This window comes from Petromyzon marinus, unplaced genomic scaffold (genome assembly GCF_048934315.1).
Source record: "Petromyzon marinus isolate PM22_M1 ecotype Great Lakes invasive population unplaced genomic scaffold, UKy_Petmar_22M1.pri1.0 PM_Scaffold_72, whole genome shotgun sequence".
Classification (NCBI taxonomy): Eukaryota; Metazoa; Chordata; class Hyperoartia; order Petromyzontiformes; family Petromyzontidae; genus Petromyzon; species Petromyzon marinus.
The window spans coordinates 123,893-142,374 of record NW_027423680.1 but is presented as its reverse complement, the minus strand read 5'-3'; the positions used below and the strand labels follow the sequence as shown (position 1 = coordinate 142,374).

General features: G+C 55.2%; 1 pseudogene; it reads right to left on the bottom strand.

Annotated features, from left to right (window-relative positions):
• The window catches only part of LOC142923809 (fascin-like), a 55,444-nt pseudogene that overhangs the window by 13,480 nt on the left and 23,482 nt on the right, over window positions 1–18,482 (bottom strand).

Genomic DNA, 18,482 nt, shown 5'->3' with positions numbered 1-18,482 from the left:
CACGCCCACGCGCATAGCAACCACGCCCACGCGCATAGCAACCACGCCCACGCGCATAGCAACCACGCCCATAGCAACCACGCCCACACGCATAGCAACCACGCCCACACGCATAGCAACCACGCCCATAGCAACCACGCCCACACGCATAGCAACCACGCCCACACGCATAGCAACCACGCACACACACATAGCAACCACGCACACACAGCAACCACGCACACACATAGCAACCAGAGCACTCCACCCTGCACGCGCATAGCAACCACGCGCACACGCATAGCAACCACGCCCACACGCATAGCAACCACGCACACACATAGCAACCAGAGCACTCCACCCTGCACACGCATAGCAACCACGCACACACGCATAGCAACCACGCACACACGCATAGCAACCACGCACACACGCATAGCAACCACGCACACACGCATAGCAACCACGCACACACGCATAGCAACCACGCACACACGCATAGCAACCACGCACACACGCATAGCAACCACGCACACACGCATAGCAACCACGCACACACGCATAGCAACCACGCCCACACGCATAGCAACCACGCCCACACGCATAGCAACCACGCCCACACGCATAGCAACCACGCCCACACGCATAGCAACCACGCCCACACGCATAGCAACCACGCCCACACGCATAGCAACCACGCCCACACGCATAGCAACCACGCGCACACGCATAGCAACCACGCCCACACACATAGCAACCACGCCCACACACAGCAACCACGCACACACATAGCAACCAGAGCACTCCACCTTGCACGCGCATAGCAACCACGCCCACACGCATAGCAACCAGGTAGACAGATGCACTCCCCCCACCATCACCCCCCCTCCCCCCACCATCCCCCCTACCCCCACCCCCCACCATCACCCCCCCCCCCACCCCCACCATCACCACCCCCACCCACCATCACCACCCACCCCCACCATCACCACCCCCCATCACCACCCCCACCCACCATCACCACCCCCACCCACCCCCACCCACCATCACCACCCCCACCCACCCCCACCCACCCCCCCACCCCCCCCACCGTATGGCCACGTGGTTGCGAGGGTGAAGTTCGAGGCAGAAGGCGGTGGGGTCAGCGACGTCGCTCACGGAGACGGAGCCGTCGGTACACAACACCCACGCACGACCATCTTCACCTACAGTCACACAGTGAGACAGTCATACACACAGTCATACACAGTGTCACACACAGTCACACACACACACAGTGTCACAGTGTCACACACACAACACCCACGCACGACCATCTTCACCTACACACAGTGAGACAGTCATACACACAGTCACACACACAGTGTCACACACAGTCACACACACACAGTGTGATACAGTCACACACACACACAACACCCACGCACGACCATCTTCACCTACAGTCACACACAGTGTGATACACAGTGTCACACACAGTCACACACAACACCCACGCACGACCATCTTCACCTACAGTCACACACACAGTCATACACACAGTCACACACAGTGTCACACAGTGTCACACACACACAACACCCACGCACGACCATCTTCACCTACAGTCACACACAGTGTGATACACAGTGTCACACACAGTCACACACAACACCCACGCACGACCATCTTCACCTACAGTCACACACACAGTCATACACACAGTCACACACAGTGTCACACAGTGTCACACACACACAACACCCACGCACGACCATCTTCACCTACAGTCACACACAGTGTGATACACAGTGTCACACACAGTCACACACAACACCCACGCACGACCATCTTCACCTACAGTCACACACACAGTCATACACACAGTCACACACAGTGTCACACAGTGTCACACACACACAACACCCACGCACGACCATCTTCACCTACAGTCACACACAGTGTGATACACAGTGTCACACACAGTCACACACAACACCCACGCACGACCATCTTCACCTACAGTCACACACACAGTCATACACACAGTCACACACAGTGTCACACAGTGTCACACACACAGTGTCACACACACAGTGTCACACACACACAACACCCACGCACGACCATCTTCACCTACAGTCACACAGTGAGACAGTCATACACACAGTCATACACAGTGTCACACACAGTCACACACACACAGTGTCACACAACAACAACAACAACCGCCATTCGCCACTAAGTGGCGGTGACGTCACCACAACGCTTGTGCCAGGCTATGTGCACCTTGAGGCCACGTGAAGTGTCGAACGCCCGCTGGCAGGAGGTCACGGGGCAGACCCAGGTGCCACGGGTCGACTGACTGAGACGACTGGCTGATGCACCACCTGTGCCCCCTACTGTGCCAACCTGCTGTGCTTTAGCCACCCGGCGCTCCGCTCGCTGTTGTGAGCGTCGCTCCTCCGCCCTCCGTTGTTGTTGGAGGGCGACTGCCTCCAACTGCCCAGTAGCATCCTTCACGAGCCTCCTCCACAGAGGCCGATCTTGACACCGCTGGTACCAGTCATCGGCAAGTCCACTCAGCTCCACGTCCTCCTGTACCACATCACTCCATCTCTTCTCTAGCCCGTGCCGCGCCCGCTTAGCCCCCTCAATCCGGCCAAACAAAAGCTGTTTCGGCATGCGGTGGCTGGGCATGCGGGCTACATGACCCAGCCATCGCAGCCTTGCCTGCCGGAGGAGCTCACCGATGGGACCCTGCCCAGATCTTTCAAGGATTTGTGAGCTCCTCACACAATCCAGTCTGGTTAAACCCAGGATGGATCGTAGGCAGGTCAGCCTAAATGTTTCTAACCGGCGAAGATGTTCCATTAGGGGGGTCCACGTTTCGCAAGCGTAGAGAAGGGAGGGAATGACCGTGGCCGAGAAGACCTGAAGCTTAGTGCGGAGCGACAGACCAGGTAGCTTCCACACAGCGTTACGCAACCGATGAAAAGATATTGCCGCTCGACTGATTCGGAGTGAGACCTCTGCTGTTAAACTGGAGCCAGTCATGAGCACACTGCCCAGGTATGGGAAACTCTCCACTCTCTCCACAACTGCCCCATCACCGATTGGGAGTTGTGGGGGTGGAGTGTCCGATGGTACAAAATACCCAGGCAGGTGCTTAGTTTTGGTGGGGCTGATGGTAAGGCCCCACCTCTTAGTGGCACGCTCCAGTCTCAGCAGCAGCGTCTCCAACTCCTCCTCTGACTGAGCAGCTATTACCAAGTCATCAGCATACATAACGTGGTTGAGCAATAGGGAGCCATCCCTTGACCGCACCCGGGCATCGATTAGCCTCCCATTATATCTGTACCATATGGAGATTCCCCCGGTACAGCTATTGAAGGCTTCACGAACTACGTGGTCAAAATAGATGTTAAATAATGTGGGAGCCAGAGGACACCCCTGTCGCACCCCAAGGTGTACAGGGAATGGCTCTGACTCCCAGCCACGTAGTTTTACCCGGGCCCGCTCACCATCATGAAGGTCCTTAATGATCGTGAGCAGAGGGTCAGGTACTCCAAAAGCACGAAGAACGACCCAGAGCCCAGGCCTACTGATGGTATCATAGGCCTTGACCAGGTCAATAAAGCAGAGATGTAGGTCTAGTTGGAATTGCCTACACCTCTGCTGTAGCAGACGGACAGAAAATATGGCATCTGTGCAGGACCGCCCTTTCCTGAAACCGCATTGGGGCTCCGCAAGCCTCTCCTCAGCGTGCCTGGCAAGGCGATGCTGAATAATCCTTGCCAGGACCTTTCCCGGCACACTGAGGAGTGAGATGCCCCTGTAGTTGTTACAGTCTGTGCGGTCCCCCTTCTTAAAAAGGGGGACCACCAGGGCATCCTTCCAATCCTGCGGAACCCGTCCAGTGGTCCAGACTGTTGTTATGATGTCATATAGGGCAGTCTGTGCACAAACGCCACCCTCCCTCAGCATTTCGCTTGGGAGATCATCTCTGCCCGCTGCCTTTCCTGGTCTCAGACTCCGGATCGCCTTCAATACTTCCTCAGCAGATGGCACCTCAGCCAGCCACTCACAGGGGGTGACTTCATCCAATATTTGAGGCACCGCAGCCTCAGCAGGGTCATCCTCACTTTGTGCCACGATGTTTTCCTGGCTGAGGGATTTTCCCTCCCCCAGGACCTCACAGAAATGCTCAGCAAATCTGCGAACCTGTTCCTGGGGGTCGGAAATTGGATCACCGTTTTTTCCCCTAATGATGGTAATAGGTGTGGCGCTGCAGGTTACTTTTTTGATGGAGTTAAATAGAGATTTGTGATCACGGGCCACTGAGGCAGACTCCATCTCCTCAGCAACCCGCGACCACCACCCATCCTTGCAGCGCCTCACGGCTCTCCGAACCTCCGAGCGAAGGCTGCGGTAAGCCTCCTCATTCTCTGACGTGGGATTCTGTAGCCGATGACAGTGGGCCTGTCGCTTTTTCTCAACCATCGTGAACAACTCCTCTGTCATCCAGGGTGTCTGGGGAGGTCTGGACCGCGTACCCAAAGCAGCCAGCACCTGTGACAGGAGGTCATAGAAGGCATCTGACTCATCGGCTTTGCCTGCATCCCTCCACGGATGTTCATCTTCGGTGGGGGCATAAGTAACCACGACCACCATTCCTCGCCTCCGGTTGATGGGAAGGCGAGCCCAAAGTAGCCTGGGGCTTACAGCTTCCCACACCTCACCGCCACGCTCCCACGCCCCCTTCATTCTTTTGTTCAAAAGAAGACCCACACCCTGTTGTTTGGCAGTCTGCTGCCCCGAGTAGAGGACTGTCCACCCCTCATGGTGGCAGGAGCCAGAGCCGGTCCACCGGACCTCCTGAATGCCGCATAGATCCAGGCGGTACCGGTCCAGCTCCCGACAGAGGAGTGGCAGCCTCTCCTCTGCAGTGAGCGTTCGAACATTCCACGTGGCCACCCATAGTGGCTTTTCGTTGTTTCTGGAGTAGCCCCGAGGGTAGGTATTCAATCTCCTGGCTCCGCCAATTGGGGTTTGGCCAGGAGACGTCATAGACGCCTGGCCCCCCGGGGCCTCCGGCACAAGCTTAGTTGTTACATATTTCAGTTTAATTCGTGGTTTTGTGGTAATTAATTGAAGGTGGAGGGGTTACCAGCCCCTCGCACCCGTCCAGAGCCCCCGTTTAGCCCCTGTGGTGGTCACAGACGCCATGAGGGGAGGAGCCAATCAAAATTGGAACTCCCCCCACAGCGCTGTCCACGACAGAGTTGCCCGTCCGGCACCGCGAGGAGGTAGGGACACACACACACAGTGAGACACACACACACAGTGAGACACACACACACAGTGAGACACACACACACAGTGAGACACACACACACAGTGAGACACACACACACAGTGAGACACACACACACAGTGAGACACACACACACAGTGAGACACACACACACAGTGAGACACACACACACAGTGAGACACACACACACAGTGAGACACACACACACAGTGAGACACACACACACAGTGAGACACACACACACAGTGAGACACACACACACAGTGAGACACACACACACAGTGAGACACACACACACAGTGAGACACACACACACAGTGAGACACACACACACAGTGAGACACACACACACAGTGAGACACACACACACAGTGAGACACACACACACAGTGAGACACACACACAGTGAGACACACACACAGTGAGACACACACACAGTGAGACACACACACAGTGAGACACACACACAGTGAGACACACACACAGTGAGACACACACACAGTGAGACACACACACAGTGAGACACACACACAGTGAGACACACACACAGTGAGACACACACACAGTGAGACACACACACAGTGAGACACACACACAGTGAGACACACACACAGTGAGACACACACACAGTGAGACACACACACAGTGAGACACACACACAGTGAGACACACACACAGTGAGACACACACACAGTGAGACACACACACAGTGAGACACACACACAGTGAGACACACACACAGTGAGACACACACACAGTGAGACACACACACAGTGAGACACACACACAGTGAGACACACACACAGTGAGACACACACACAGTGAGACACACACACAGTGAGACACACACACAGTGAGACACACACACAGTGAGACACACACACAGTGAGACACACACACAGTGAGACACACACACAGTGAGACACACACACAGTGAGACACACACACAGTGAGACACACACACAGTGAGACACACACACAGTGAGACACACACACAGTGAGACACACACACAGTGAGACACACACACAGTGAGACACACACACAGTGAGACACACACACAGTGAGACACACACACAGTGAGACACACACACAGTGAGACACACACACAGTGAGACACACACACACAGTGACACACACACAGTGAGACAGTGAGACACACACACAGTGACACACACACAGTGAGACAGTGAGACACACACACAGTGAGACACACACACACACACAGTGAGACACACACACACACACAGTGAGACACACACACACAGTGAGACACACACACACAGTGAGACACACACACACAGTGAGACACACACAGTGAGACACACACAGTGAGACACACGGGGGATGGTGTGGTTGAGTAAGTTGGTGAGCGTGTGTGGGTGAGCTGGTGAGCGTGTGTGGTGTGTGCGAGTGAGTGAGTGAGCGAGTCAGCGAGTGGGCGAGCGAGTGGGCGAGTCAGCGAGTGAGTGAGCGAGTGGATGAGCGGGTGAGTGAGCGGGTGAGTGAGTGAGCTGGTGAGTGAGTGAGTGGGTGAGTGAGTGGGTGAGCGGGTGAGTGAGTGGATGAGCGGGTGAGTGAGTGGGTGAGTGAGCGAGTGGGCGAGCGAGTATGTGAGCGAGTGAGCTGGTGAGCGAGCGAGCGAGTGGGTGTGTGAATGAGCGGGTGAGCGAGTGGGTGAGCGAGCGAGCCGGTGAGTGAGTTGGTGAGTGAGCGGGTCAGCGAGTGGGTGAGCATGTAAGTGAGCGTGTAAGTGAGCGAGCGGGTGAGCGAGCGGGTGAGCTGGTAAACGAGCGGGTGAGTGTGTGAGTGGGCGAGCGAGTGGCGAGTGAGCGTGTGAGTGAGCGTGTGAGTGAGCGGGGGTGAGCGGGTGAGTGAGCGGGTGAGTGAGCGGGTGAGCTGGTGAGCGAGCAAACTGGTGAGTTGGTGAGCGAGCGGGGGAGCTGGTGAGCGAACTGGTGAGCTGGTGAGTGAGCGGGTGAGCGAACTGGTGAGTTGGTGAGTGAGCCAACTGGTGAGTTGGTGAGCGAACTGGTGAGCTGGTGAGTGAGCTGGTGAGCTGGTGAGTGAGCTGGTGAGTGAGCTGGTGAGTGAGCTGGTGAGTGAGCTGGTGAGCGAACTGGTGAGCGAGTGGCTGAGCGAGCTGGTGAGTGAGCTGGTGAGTGAGCTGGTGAGTGAGCTGGTGAGCGAGCTGGTGAGCGAGCTGGTGAGCGAGCTGGTGAGCGAGCTGGTGAGCGAGCTGGTGAGCGAGCTGGTGAGCGAGTGGCTGAGTGAGCTAGCTGGTGAGCGAGCGGCTGAGCGAGCCGGTGAGCGAGCCGGTGAGCGAGCCGGTGAGCGAGCCGGTGAGCGAGCCGGTGAGCGAGCTGGTGAGTGAGCGGGTGAGTGAACGAGCTGGTGAACGAGCTGGTGAGCTGGTGAGCGAGCTGGTGAGCTGGTGAGCGAGCTGGCGAGTGAGCTGGTGAGTGAGCTGGTGAGCGAACGAGCTGGTGAGCAAGCTGGTGAGTGAGCGAGCTGGTGAGCGAGCTGGTGAGTGAACGAGCTGGTGAGCCGGTGAGCGAGCTGGTGAGTGAGCGAGCTGGTGAGCGAGTTGATGAGCGAGCTGGTGAGTGAGCTGGTGAGTGAGTTGGTGAGTGAGCTGGTGAGTGAGCTGGTGAGTGAGCTTGTGAGCGAGCCGGTGAGCGAGCTAGCCGGTGAGCGAGCCGGTGAGCGAGCTGGTGAGCGAGCCGGTGAGCGAGCTGGTGAGCGAGCTGGTGAGTGAACGAGCTGGTGAGCGAGCTGGTGAGTTGGTGAGTGAGCTGGTGAGCGAGCTGGTGAGCGAGCTGGTGAGTGAGCGGGTGAATGAGCTGGTGAGTGAGCTGGTGAGTTGGTGAGTGAGTTGGTGAGTGAGCTGGTGAGCGAGCTGGTGAGCGAGCTGGTGAGTGAGCGGGTGAATGAGCTGGTGAGCGAGCTGGTGAGCGAGCTGGTGAGCCGGTGAGCGAGCTGGTGAGCGAGCTGGTGAGCGAGCTGGTGAGTGAACGAGCTGGTGAACGAGCAGGTGAGCGAGTGGCTGAGCGAGCTGGTGAGTGAACGAGCGGGTGAGTGAGCGAGCCGGTGAGCGAGCCGGTGAGCGAGCCGGTGAGCGAGCCGGTGAGCGAGCCGGTGAGCGAGCCGGTGAGCGAGCCGGTGAGCGAGCTGGTGAGTGAAGTAGCTGGTGAGCGAGCCGGTGAGCGAGCTGGTGAGTTGGTGAGCGAGCTGGTGAGTGAGCGGGTGAGTGAGCTGGTGAGCGAGCCGGTGCGCTGGTGAGCTGGTGAGCCGGTGAGCGAGCCGGTGCTCACCGTGCAGGTGGTATGTCCCGCTGAGCGGGCCGGCGCTGAGCGTGAAGGACTCGTAGGTAGCTCTGTTGGCGTCAAGCACCCCGCTGCCACGCCTCACAGCCACAAAGCCGTGGGGCCCACGAAGCACCAGCAGAGGGCGGTTCACCACTCGGAGCGAAAACTCCTCCGCCTCGCCTGCACGCTCGCACCAACGCTCGCTCGCTCGCTCACCCGCACGCTCACCCACTCACTCACCCGCACGCTCGCTCACCCACTCACCCGCACGCTCACCCGCTCACTCACTCACCCGCACGCTCACCCGCAAGCTCGCCCGCCCTCGTTCACCCACCCACTCACTAACCCACTCACTCACACGCTCACCCGCACGCTGACCCACTCACTCACCCATTCACCCGCACGCTCACCCACTCACTCACCCGCACGCTCACCCGCACGCTCACCCGCACGCTCACCCACTCACTCACTCACTCACCCACTCACTCACTCACCCACTCACTCACCCGCACGCTCACCCGCTCACTCACCCGCACGCTCACCCACTCACTCACCCGCACGCTCACCCACTCACTCACCCGCACGCTCGCTCACTCACTCACCCACTCACTCACTCACCCGCACGCTGATCCCGCACGCTCACCCACTCACCCGCACGCTCGCTCACTCACTCACCCGCTCACCCGCACGCTCACCCACCCACTCACCCACCCGCTCGCTCACCCACCCGCTCACCCGCACGCTCACCCGCACGCTCACCCACTCTGTAGTGCGGCTGTAGCGTGTACGTGTGTGTAGTGAGTGTGTAGCGAGTGTGTATAGCGAGTGTAGTGTGTAGCAAGTGTAGTGTGTAGCGAGTGTAGTGTGTAGCGAGTGTAGTGTGTGTAGTGTGTGTGTGTAGTATGTAGCGACTGTGTGTAGTGAGTGTGTGTGTAGTGAGTACTGAGTGTGTGTGTAGTGTGTACTGAGTGTGTGTGTAGTGAGTACTGAGTGTGTGTAGTGTGTAGTGAGTACTGTGTGTGTGTAATGAGTGTGTGTAATGAGTGTGTGTAATGAGTGTGTGTGTGTAGTGAGTGTGTGTGTAGTGAGTGTGTGTGTAGTGTAGTGTGTAATGAGTGTGTGTGTAGTGTGTACTGAGTGTGTGTGTAGTGTGTGTAGTGTGTAGTGAGTGTGAGTGTAATGACTGTGTGTAGAGTGTGTACTGTGTGTGTGTAGTGTGTGTGTGTAGTGTGTATAGTGAGTGTGTGTAATGAGTGTTCGAGTGTGCGAGTGAGTGTAATGAGTGTGTAGTGTGTAGAGAGTGTGTGTGTGTAGCGAGTGTGTGTAGTGTGTGTGTGTAGTGTGTACTGTGTGTGTGCAGTGAGTGTGTATAGCGAGTGTGTGTAGAGTGTACTGTGTGTGTGGAGTGTACTGTGAGTGTGTGTAGTGTGTACTGTGTGTGTGTAGTGAGTGTGTATAGCGAGTGTGTGTAGTGTGTACTGTGTGTGTGTAGAGTGTAATGAGTGTGTGTAGTGTGTACTGTGTGTGTGTAGTGAGTGTGTATAGCGAGTGTGTGTAGTGTGTACTGTGTGTGTGTAGAGTGTAATGAGTGTGTGTAGTGTGTACTGTGTGTGTGTAGTGAGTGTGTATAGCGAGTGTGTGTAGTGTGTACTGTGTGTGTGTAGAGTGTAATGAGTGTGTGTAGTGTGTACTGTGTGTGTGTGTAGTGTGTACTGTGTGTGTGTAGTGAGTGTGTATAGCGAGTGTGTGTAGTGTGTACTGTGTGTGTGTAGTGAGTGTGTATAGCGAGTGTGTGTAGTGTGTACTGTGTGTAGTGAGTGTGAGTGTGTAGAGTGTAATGAGTGTGTGTGTAGTGTGTACTGTGTGTGTGTGTAGTGTGTGTAGTGTGTGTATAGTGTGTACTGTGTGTGTGTGTAGTGTGTATAGCGAGTGTGTGTAGAGTGTACTGTGTGTGTAGTGAGTGTGTGTACTGTGTGTGTGTAGTGAGTGTGTATAGCGAGTGTGTGTAGAGTGTACTGTGTGTGTGTAGTGTGTACTGTGTGTGTGTAGTGAGTGTGTATAGCGAGTGTGTGTAGAGTGTACTGTGTGTGTGTAGTGAGTGTGTGTAGTGTGTGTGTGTGTAGTGTGTACTGTGTGTGTGTAGTGAGTGTGTATAGCGAGTGTGTGTAGAGTGTACTGTGTGTGTAGTGAGTGTGTGTACTGTGTGTGTGTGTGTAGTGTGTACTGTGTGTGTGTAGTGAGTGTGTGTAGTGTGTACTGTGTGAGTGTGTGTAGTGTGTACTGTGTGTGTAGAGTGTACTGTGTGTAGAGTGTAGTGTGTAGTGTGTACTGTGTGTGTGTAGTGTGTAATGAGAGTGTGTGTAGAGTGTACTGTGTGTGTGTAGTGAGTGTGTATAGCGAGTGTGTGTGTAGTGTGTACTGTGTGTGTGTGTAGTGTGTACTGTGTGTAGTGTGTATAGCGAGTGTGTGTAGAGTGTACTGTGTGTGTAGAGTGTACTGTGTGTGTGAGTGTACTGTGTGTGTGAGTGTACTGTGTGTGTGAGTGTACTGTGTGTGTGAGTGTACTGTGTGTGTGAGTGTACTGTGTGTGTGTGTAGAGTGTGTGTAGAGTGTGTGTAGAGTGTACTGTGTGTGTAGTGTGTACTGTGTGTGTGTACTGTGAGTGTGTGTAGTGTGTGTACTGTGAGTGTGTGTAGAGTGTAATGAGTGTGTGTACTGTGTGTGTGTGTAGAGTGTACTGTGAGTGTGTGTAGAGTGTACTGTGAGTGTGTGTAGAGTGTACTGTGAGTGTGTGTAGTGAGTGTGTATAGCGAGTGTGTGTAGAGTGTACTGTGTGTGTGTACTGTGAGTGTGTGTAGAGTACTGTGTGTGTGTGTAGTGTGTACTGTGTGTGTGTGTAGTGTGTGTAGTGTGTACTGTGTGTGTGTGTGTGTGTACTGTGAGTGTGTGTAGTGTGTGTGTGTGTAGTGTGTACTGTGTGTGTGTGTAGTGTGTACTGTGTAGAGTGTACTGTGTGTGTGTAGAGTGTACTGTGTGTAGTGTGTACTGTGTGTGTGTGTAGAGTGTACTGTGTGTGTACTGTGTGTGTAGTGTGTACTGTGTAGTGTACTGTGTGTGTGGTGTGTACTGTGTGTGTGTGTGTGTAGAGTGTACTGTGTGTGTGTGTGTGTGTGTAGTGTGTACTGTTTGTGTGTGTGTAGTGTGTACTGTGTGTGTAGTGAGTGTGTACTGTGAGTGTGTGTGTAGAGTGTACTGTGTGTGTACTGTGTGTGTAGTGTGTACTGTGTAGTGTACTGTGTGTGTGGTGTGTACTGTGTGTGTAGAGTGTACTGTGTGTGTGTGTGTAGTGTGTACTGTTTGTGTGTGTAGTGAGTGTGTACTGTTTGTGTGTGTAGTGAGTGTGTACTGTGAGTGTGTGTGTAGAGTGTACTGTGTAGAGTGTACTGTGTGTGTGTGTGTAGTGTGTACTGTGTAGAGTGTACTGTGTGTGTGTGTGTGTAGTGTGTACTGTGTAGAGTGTACTGTGTGTGTGTGTGTAGTGTGTACTGTGTGTGTAGAGTGTACTGTGTGTGTAGTGTGTGTACTGTGTGTGTAGTGTGTGTACTGTGAGTGTGTGTGTAGTGTGTACTGTGTAGAGTGTACTGTGTGTGTGTGTGTAGTGTGTACTGTGTGTGTAGAGTGTGTACTGTGTGTGTAGTGTGTGTACTGTGTGTGTGTGTGTGTAGTGTGTACTGTGTGTGTAGTGTGTGTACTGTGTGTGTAGTGTGTACTGTGTGTGGTGTGTACTGTGTGTGTAGTGTGTACTGTGTGTGTAGAGTGTACTGTGTGTGTGTGTGTGTAGTGTGTACTGTGAGTGTGTGTGTAGTGAGTGTGTACTGTGAGTGTGTGTGTAGAGTGTACTGTGTGTGTGTGTGTGTGTACTGTGTGTGTACTGTGTGTGTAGTGTGTGTACTGTGTGTGTGTGTTGCTACCGGCTGTGTCGGCCGTGGCCTGTAGCTGCCCGTTCTTCTTGGCCGTGACGAACTTCCCCCCACGGACTTGGAGGGCGACAGAGCGGCCTCGCCACAACACCTCAAACACAGCCGCACTGCTCCTACACTCACACACACAGTGACACACACACACACAGTGACACACACACACACACAGTGACACACACACACACAGTGACACACACACACACAGTGACACACACACACACACAGTGAGACAGCGTGAGTCACACACACACACAGCGTCACACACACACACAGCGACACACACACACACACACAGCGACACACACACACACACACAGCGACACACACACACACACACAGCGACACACACACACACACACAGCGACACACACACACACACACACAGCGACACACACACACACACACAGCGACACACACACACACACACACACAGTGACACACACACACACACACACAGTGACACACACACACACACACAGTGACACACACACACACACACAGTGACACACACACACACACACAGTGACACACACACACACACACAGTGACACACACACACACACACAGTGACACACACACACACACACAGTGACACACACACACACACACAGTGAGACACACACACACACAGCGTGACACACACAGTGAGACACACACACACACAGCGTGACACACACAGTGAGACACACACACACACAGCGTGACACACACAGTGAGACACACACACACACAGCGTGACACACACAGTGAGACACACACACACACAGCGTGACACACACAGTGAGACACACACACACACAGCGTGACACACACAGTGAGACACACACACACACAGCGTGACACACACAGTGAGACACACACACACACAGCGTGACACACACAGTGAGACACACACACACACAGCGTGACACACACAGTGAGACACACACACACACAGCGTGACACACACAGTGAGACACACACACACACAGCGTGACACACACAGTGAGACACACACACACACAGCGTGACACACACAGTGAGACACACACACACACAGCGTGACACACACAGTGAGACACACACACACACAGCGTGACACACACAGTGAGACACAGCGTGACACACACAGCGTGACACACACAGCGTGACACACACAGTGAGACACACACACACAGCGAGACACACACACACAGTGAGACACACACACACAGCGAGACACACACACACAGCGAGACACACACACACAGCGAGACACACACACACAGTGACACACACACAGTGACACACACACAGTGACACACACACACACACAGTGACACACACACACACACACAGTGACACACACACACACACACAGTGACACACACACACACACAGTGACACACACACACACACAGTGACACACACACACACACAGTGACACACACACACACACAGTGACACACACACACACACAGTGACACACACACACACACAGTGACACACACACACACACAGTGACACACACACACACACAGTGACACACACACACACACAGTGACACACACACACACACAGTGACACACACACACACACAGTGACACACACACACACACAGTGACACACACACACACACAGTGACACACACACACACACAGTGACACACACACACACACAGTGACACACACACACACACAGTGACACACACACACACACAGTGACACACACACACACACAGTGACACACACACACACACACAGTGACACACACACACACACACAGTGACACACACACACACACAGTGACACACACACACACACAGTGACACACACACACACAGTGACACACACACACACAGTGACACACACACACACAGTGACACACACACACACACAGTGACACACACACACGGTGACACACACACGGTGACACACACACACGGTGACACACACACACGGTGACACACACACACAGTGACACACACACACAGCGTGTCACACACACACACACAAACAGCGTGCATCACACACACAGCGTCACACACACAGTGAGATACGTGGAGACACGTGGAGGACACAGAGAGACACAGGTAGACACGTGGAGACAGAGAGAGACACGTGGAGACACGTGGAGAACACAGGTAGACACGTGGAGACAGAGAGAGACACGTGGAGACAGAGAGAGACACGTGGAGACAGAGAGAGACACGTGGAGGACACGTGGAGACACAGGGAGACACGTGGAGACAGAGAGAGACACGTGGAGGACACGTGGAGACACAGAAAGAGACGTGGAGACACGTGGAGACAGAGAGAGACACGTGGAGGACACGTGGAGACCACAGGGAGACGCGTGGAGACGCGTGGAGACACGTGGAGACGCGTGGAGACGCGTGGAGACGCGTGGAGACAGAGCGAGACACGTGGAGAGAGACACGTGGAGACACGTGGAGACAGAGAGACACGTGGAGGAAACGTGGAGACCACAGGGAGACACGTGGAGACACGTGGAGACACGTGGAGACACATGGAGCAGCGTGGAGACAGAGAGAGACACGTGGAGGACACGTGGAGACAGAGAGACACGTGGAGACACGTGGAGACACGTGGACACAGGGAGACACGTGGACACAGGGAGACACGTGGAGACAGAGAGAGACACGTGGAGACACGTGGAGACAGAGAGAGACACGTGGAGACAGAGAGAGACACGTGGAGACAGAGAGAGACACGTGGAGACAGAGAGAGACACGTGGAGACAGAGACACACGTGGAGGACACAGGGAGACACTGGAGACGCATGGAGACACGTGGAGACACGGGGAGACAGAGAGAGACACGTGGAGACACGTGGAGACAGAGACACGTGGAGACACGTGGAGACAGAGACACGTGGAGACACGTGGAGACACAGGGAGACAGAGAGAGACACGTGGAGACACGTGGAGACAGAGAGAGACACGTGGAGACCACAGGGAGACGCGTGGAGACACGTGGAGACAGAGACACGTGGAGACACGTGGAGACAGAGAGAGACACGTGGAGACAGAGACACGTGGAGACGCGTGGAGACAGAGAGAGACACGTGGAGACAGAGAGAGACACGTGGAGACACGTGGAGACACATGGAGACACGTGGAGACACGTGGAGACAGAGACACGTGGAGACGCGTGGAGACAGAGACACGTGGAGACGCGTGGAGACAGAGACACGTGGAGACGCGTGGAGACAGAGGGAGACACGTGGAGACGCAGGGAGACACGTGGAGACACAGGGAGACAGAGAGACACGTGGAGGACACAGGGAGACACTGGAGACGCATGGAGACACAGGGAGACACGTGGAGACACGTGGAGACACAGAGACACGTGGATACACGTGGAGACACGTGGACACAGGGAGACACGTGGACACAGGGAGACACGTGGACACAGGGAGACACGTGGAGGACAGAGAGAGACACGTGGAGACGCGTGGACACAGGGAGACACGTGGACACAGGGAGACACGTGGAGACAGAGAGAGACACGTGGAGACACAGGGAGACACGTGGAGACACGTGGAGACACGTGCAGGACACGTGGAGACAGAGACACGTGGAGACGCGTGGAGACAGAGAGAGACACGTGGAGACACAGGGAGACACGTGGAGACACGTGGAGACAGAGCGAGACACGTGGAGACCACAGGGAGACGCGTGGAGACACGTGGAGACAGAGAGAGACACGTGGAGACACATGGAGGACACAGGGAGACACGTGGAGACACAGGGAGACACGTGGAGACACGTGGAGACAGAGAGAGACACGTGGAGACAGAGAGAGACACGTGGAGACAGAGACACGTGGAGACAGAGACACGTGGAGACAGAGACACGTGGAGACAGAGAGAGACACGTGGAGACAGAGACACGTGGAGACAGAGAGAGACACGTGGAGACAGAGACACGTGGAGACAGAGAGAGACACGTGGAGACAGAGACACGTGGAGACAGAGACACGTGGAGACACGTGGAGACAGAGAGAGACACGTGGAGACAGAGACACGTGGAGACAGAGAGAGACACGTGGAGACAGAGACACGTGGAGACAGAGACACGTGGAGACACGTGGAGACAGAGAGAGACACGTGGAGACAGAGAGAGACACGTGGAGACAGAGACACGTGGAGACACGTGGAGACAGAGAGAGACACGTGGAGACAGAGACACGTGGAGACAGAGACACGTGGAGACACGTGGAGACAGAGAGAGACACGTGGAGACACGTGGAGGACACAGGGAGACACGTGGAGACAGAGAGAGACACGTGGAGGACACAGGGAGACACGTGGAGACAGAGACACGTGGAGACAGAGAGAGACACGTGGAGGACACAGGGAGACACGTGGAGACAGAGACACGTGGAGACAGAGAGAGACACGTGGAGACAGAGAGAGACACGTGGAGGACACAGGGAGACACGTGGAGACAGAGACACGTGGAGACACGTGGACACGCGTGGAGACAGAGACACGTGGAGACACGTGGAGACAGAGAGAGACACGTGGAGACACGTGGAGACACGTGGAGACAGAGACACGTGGAGACACGTGGACACGCGTGGAGACAGAGACACGTGGAGACACAGACACGTGGAGACACGTGGACACGTGGAGACGCGTGGAGACAGAGCGGGAGTCTCACTGCGACGAGGCGGAGGCTTGGAGCCCACCGCTGGCCCCGCTCACGGCCCAATAGGAGCCTCCGAAACAGCGCAGAGACCAGCCGTCTGGAACAGCCTCCATCTGGAACGTCTCCGTCTCCCCCTCGTCCTCCTGGTTAGCCGAGATGTCCAGTCCTGAGACACAGAGACAGAGACACAGAGACACAGAGACAGTCAGAGACAGAGACACAGTCAGAGACACAGAGACACAGTCAGAGACAGTCAGAGACACAGTCAGAGACCAGCCGTCTGGAACAGCCTCCATCTGGAACGTCTCCGTCTCCCCCTCGTCCTCCTGGTTAGCAGAGATGTCCAGACCTGAGACACATAGACAGAGACACAGAGACACAGTCAGAGAGACAGAGACACAGAGAGACAGTCAGAGAGACAGTCAGAGACCAGCCGCCTGGAACAGCCTCCATCTGGAACGTCTCCGTCTCCCCCTCGTCCTCCTGGTTAGCAGAGATGTCCAGACCTGAGACACAGTCAGAGACAGAGACACAGTCAGAGAGACGGAGAGACAGAGACACAGTCAGAGACACAGTCAGAGACACAGAGACACAGTCAGAGACACAGTCAGAGACACAGAGACACAGTCAGAGACCAGCCGCCTGGAACAGCCTCCATCTGGAACGTCTCCGTCTCCCCCTCGTCCTCCTGGTTAGCCGAGATGTCCAGTCCTGAGACACAGACACAGAGACACAGTCAGAGACAGAGACACAGACAGAGAGACAGAGACACAGTCAGAGACACAGTCAGAGACACAGTCAGAGACCAGCCGCCTGGAACAGCCTCCATCTGGAACGTCTCCGTCTCCCCCTCGTCCTCCTGGTTAGCCGAGATGTCCAGTCCTGAGACACAGTCAGAGACACAGTCAGAGACAGAGAGACACAGTCAGAGACAGAGAGACACAGTCAGAGACAGAGACACAGAGACAGTCAGAGAGACAGTCAGAGACACAGTCAGAGGCAGAGAGACAGAGTCAGAGACAGAGAGACAGAGTCAGAGACCAGCCGTCTGGAACAGCCTCCATCTGGAACGTCTCCGTCTCCCCCTCGTCCTCCTGGTTAGCAGAGATGTCCAGTCCTGAGACACAGTCAGAGACACAGGCAGAGAGACAGTCAGAGACACAGGCAGAGAGACAGAGACACAGAGACACAGTCAGAGAGACAGTCAGAGACACAGTCAGAGACCAGCCGCCTGGAACAGCCTCCATCTGGAACGTCTCCGTCTCCCCCTCGTCCTCCTGGTTAGCCG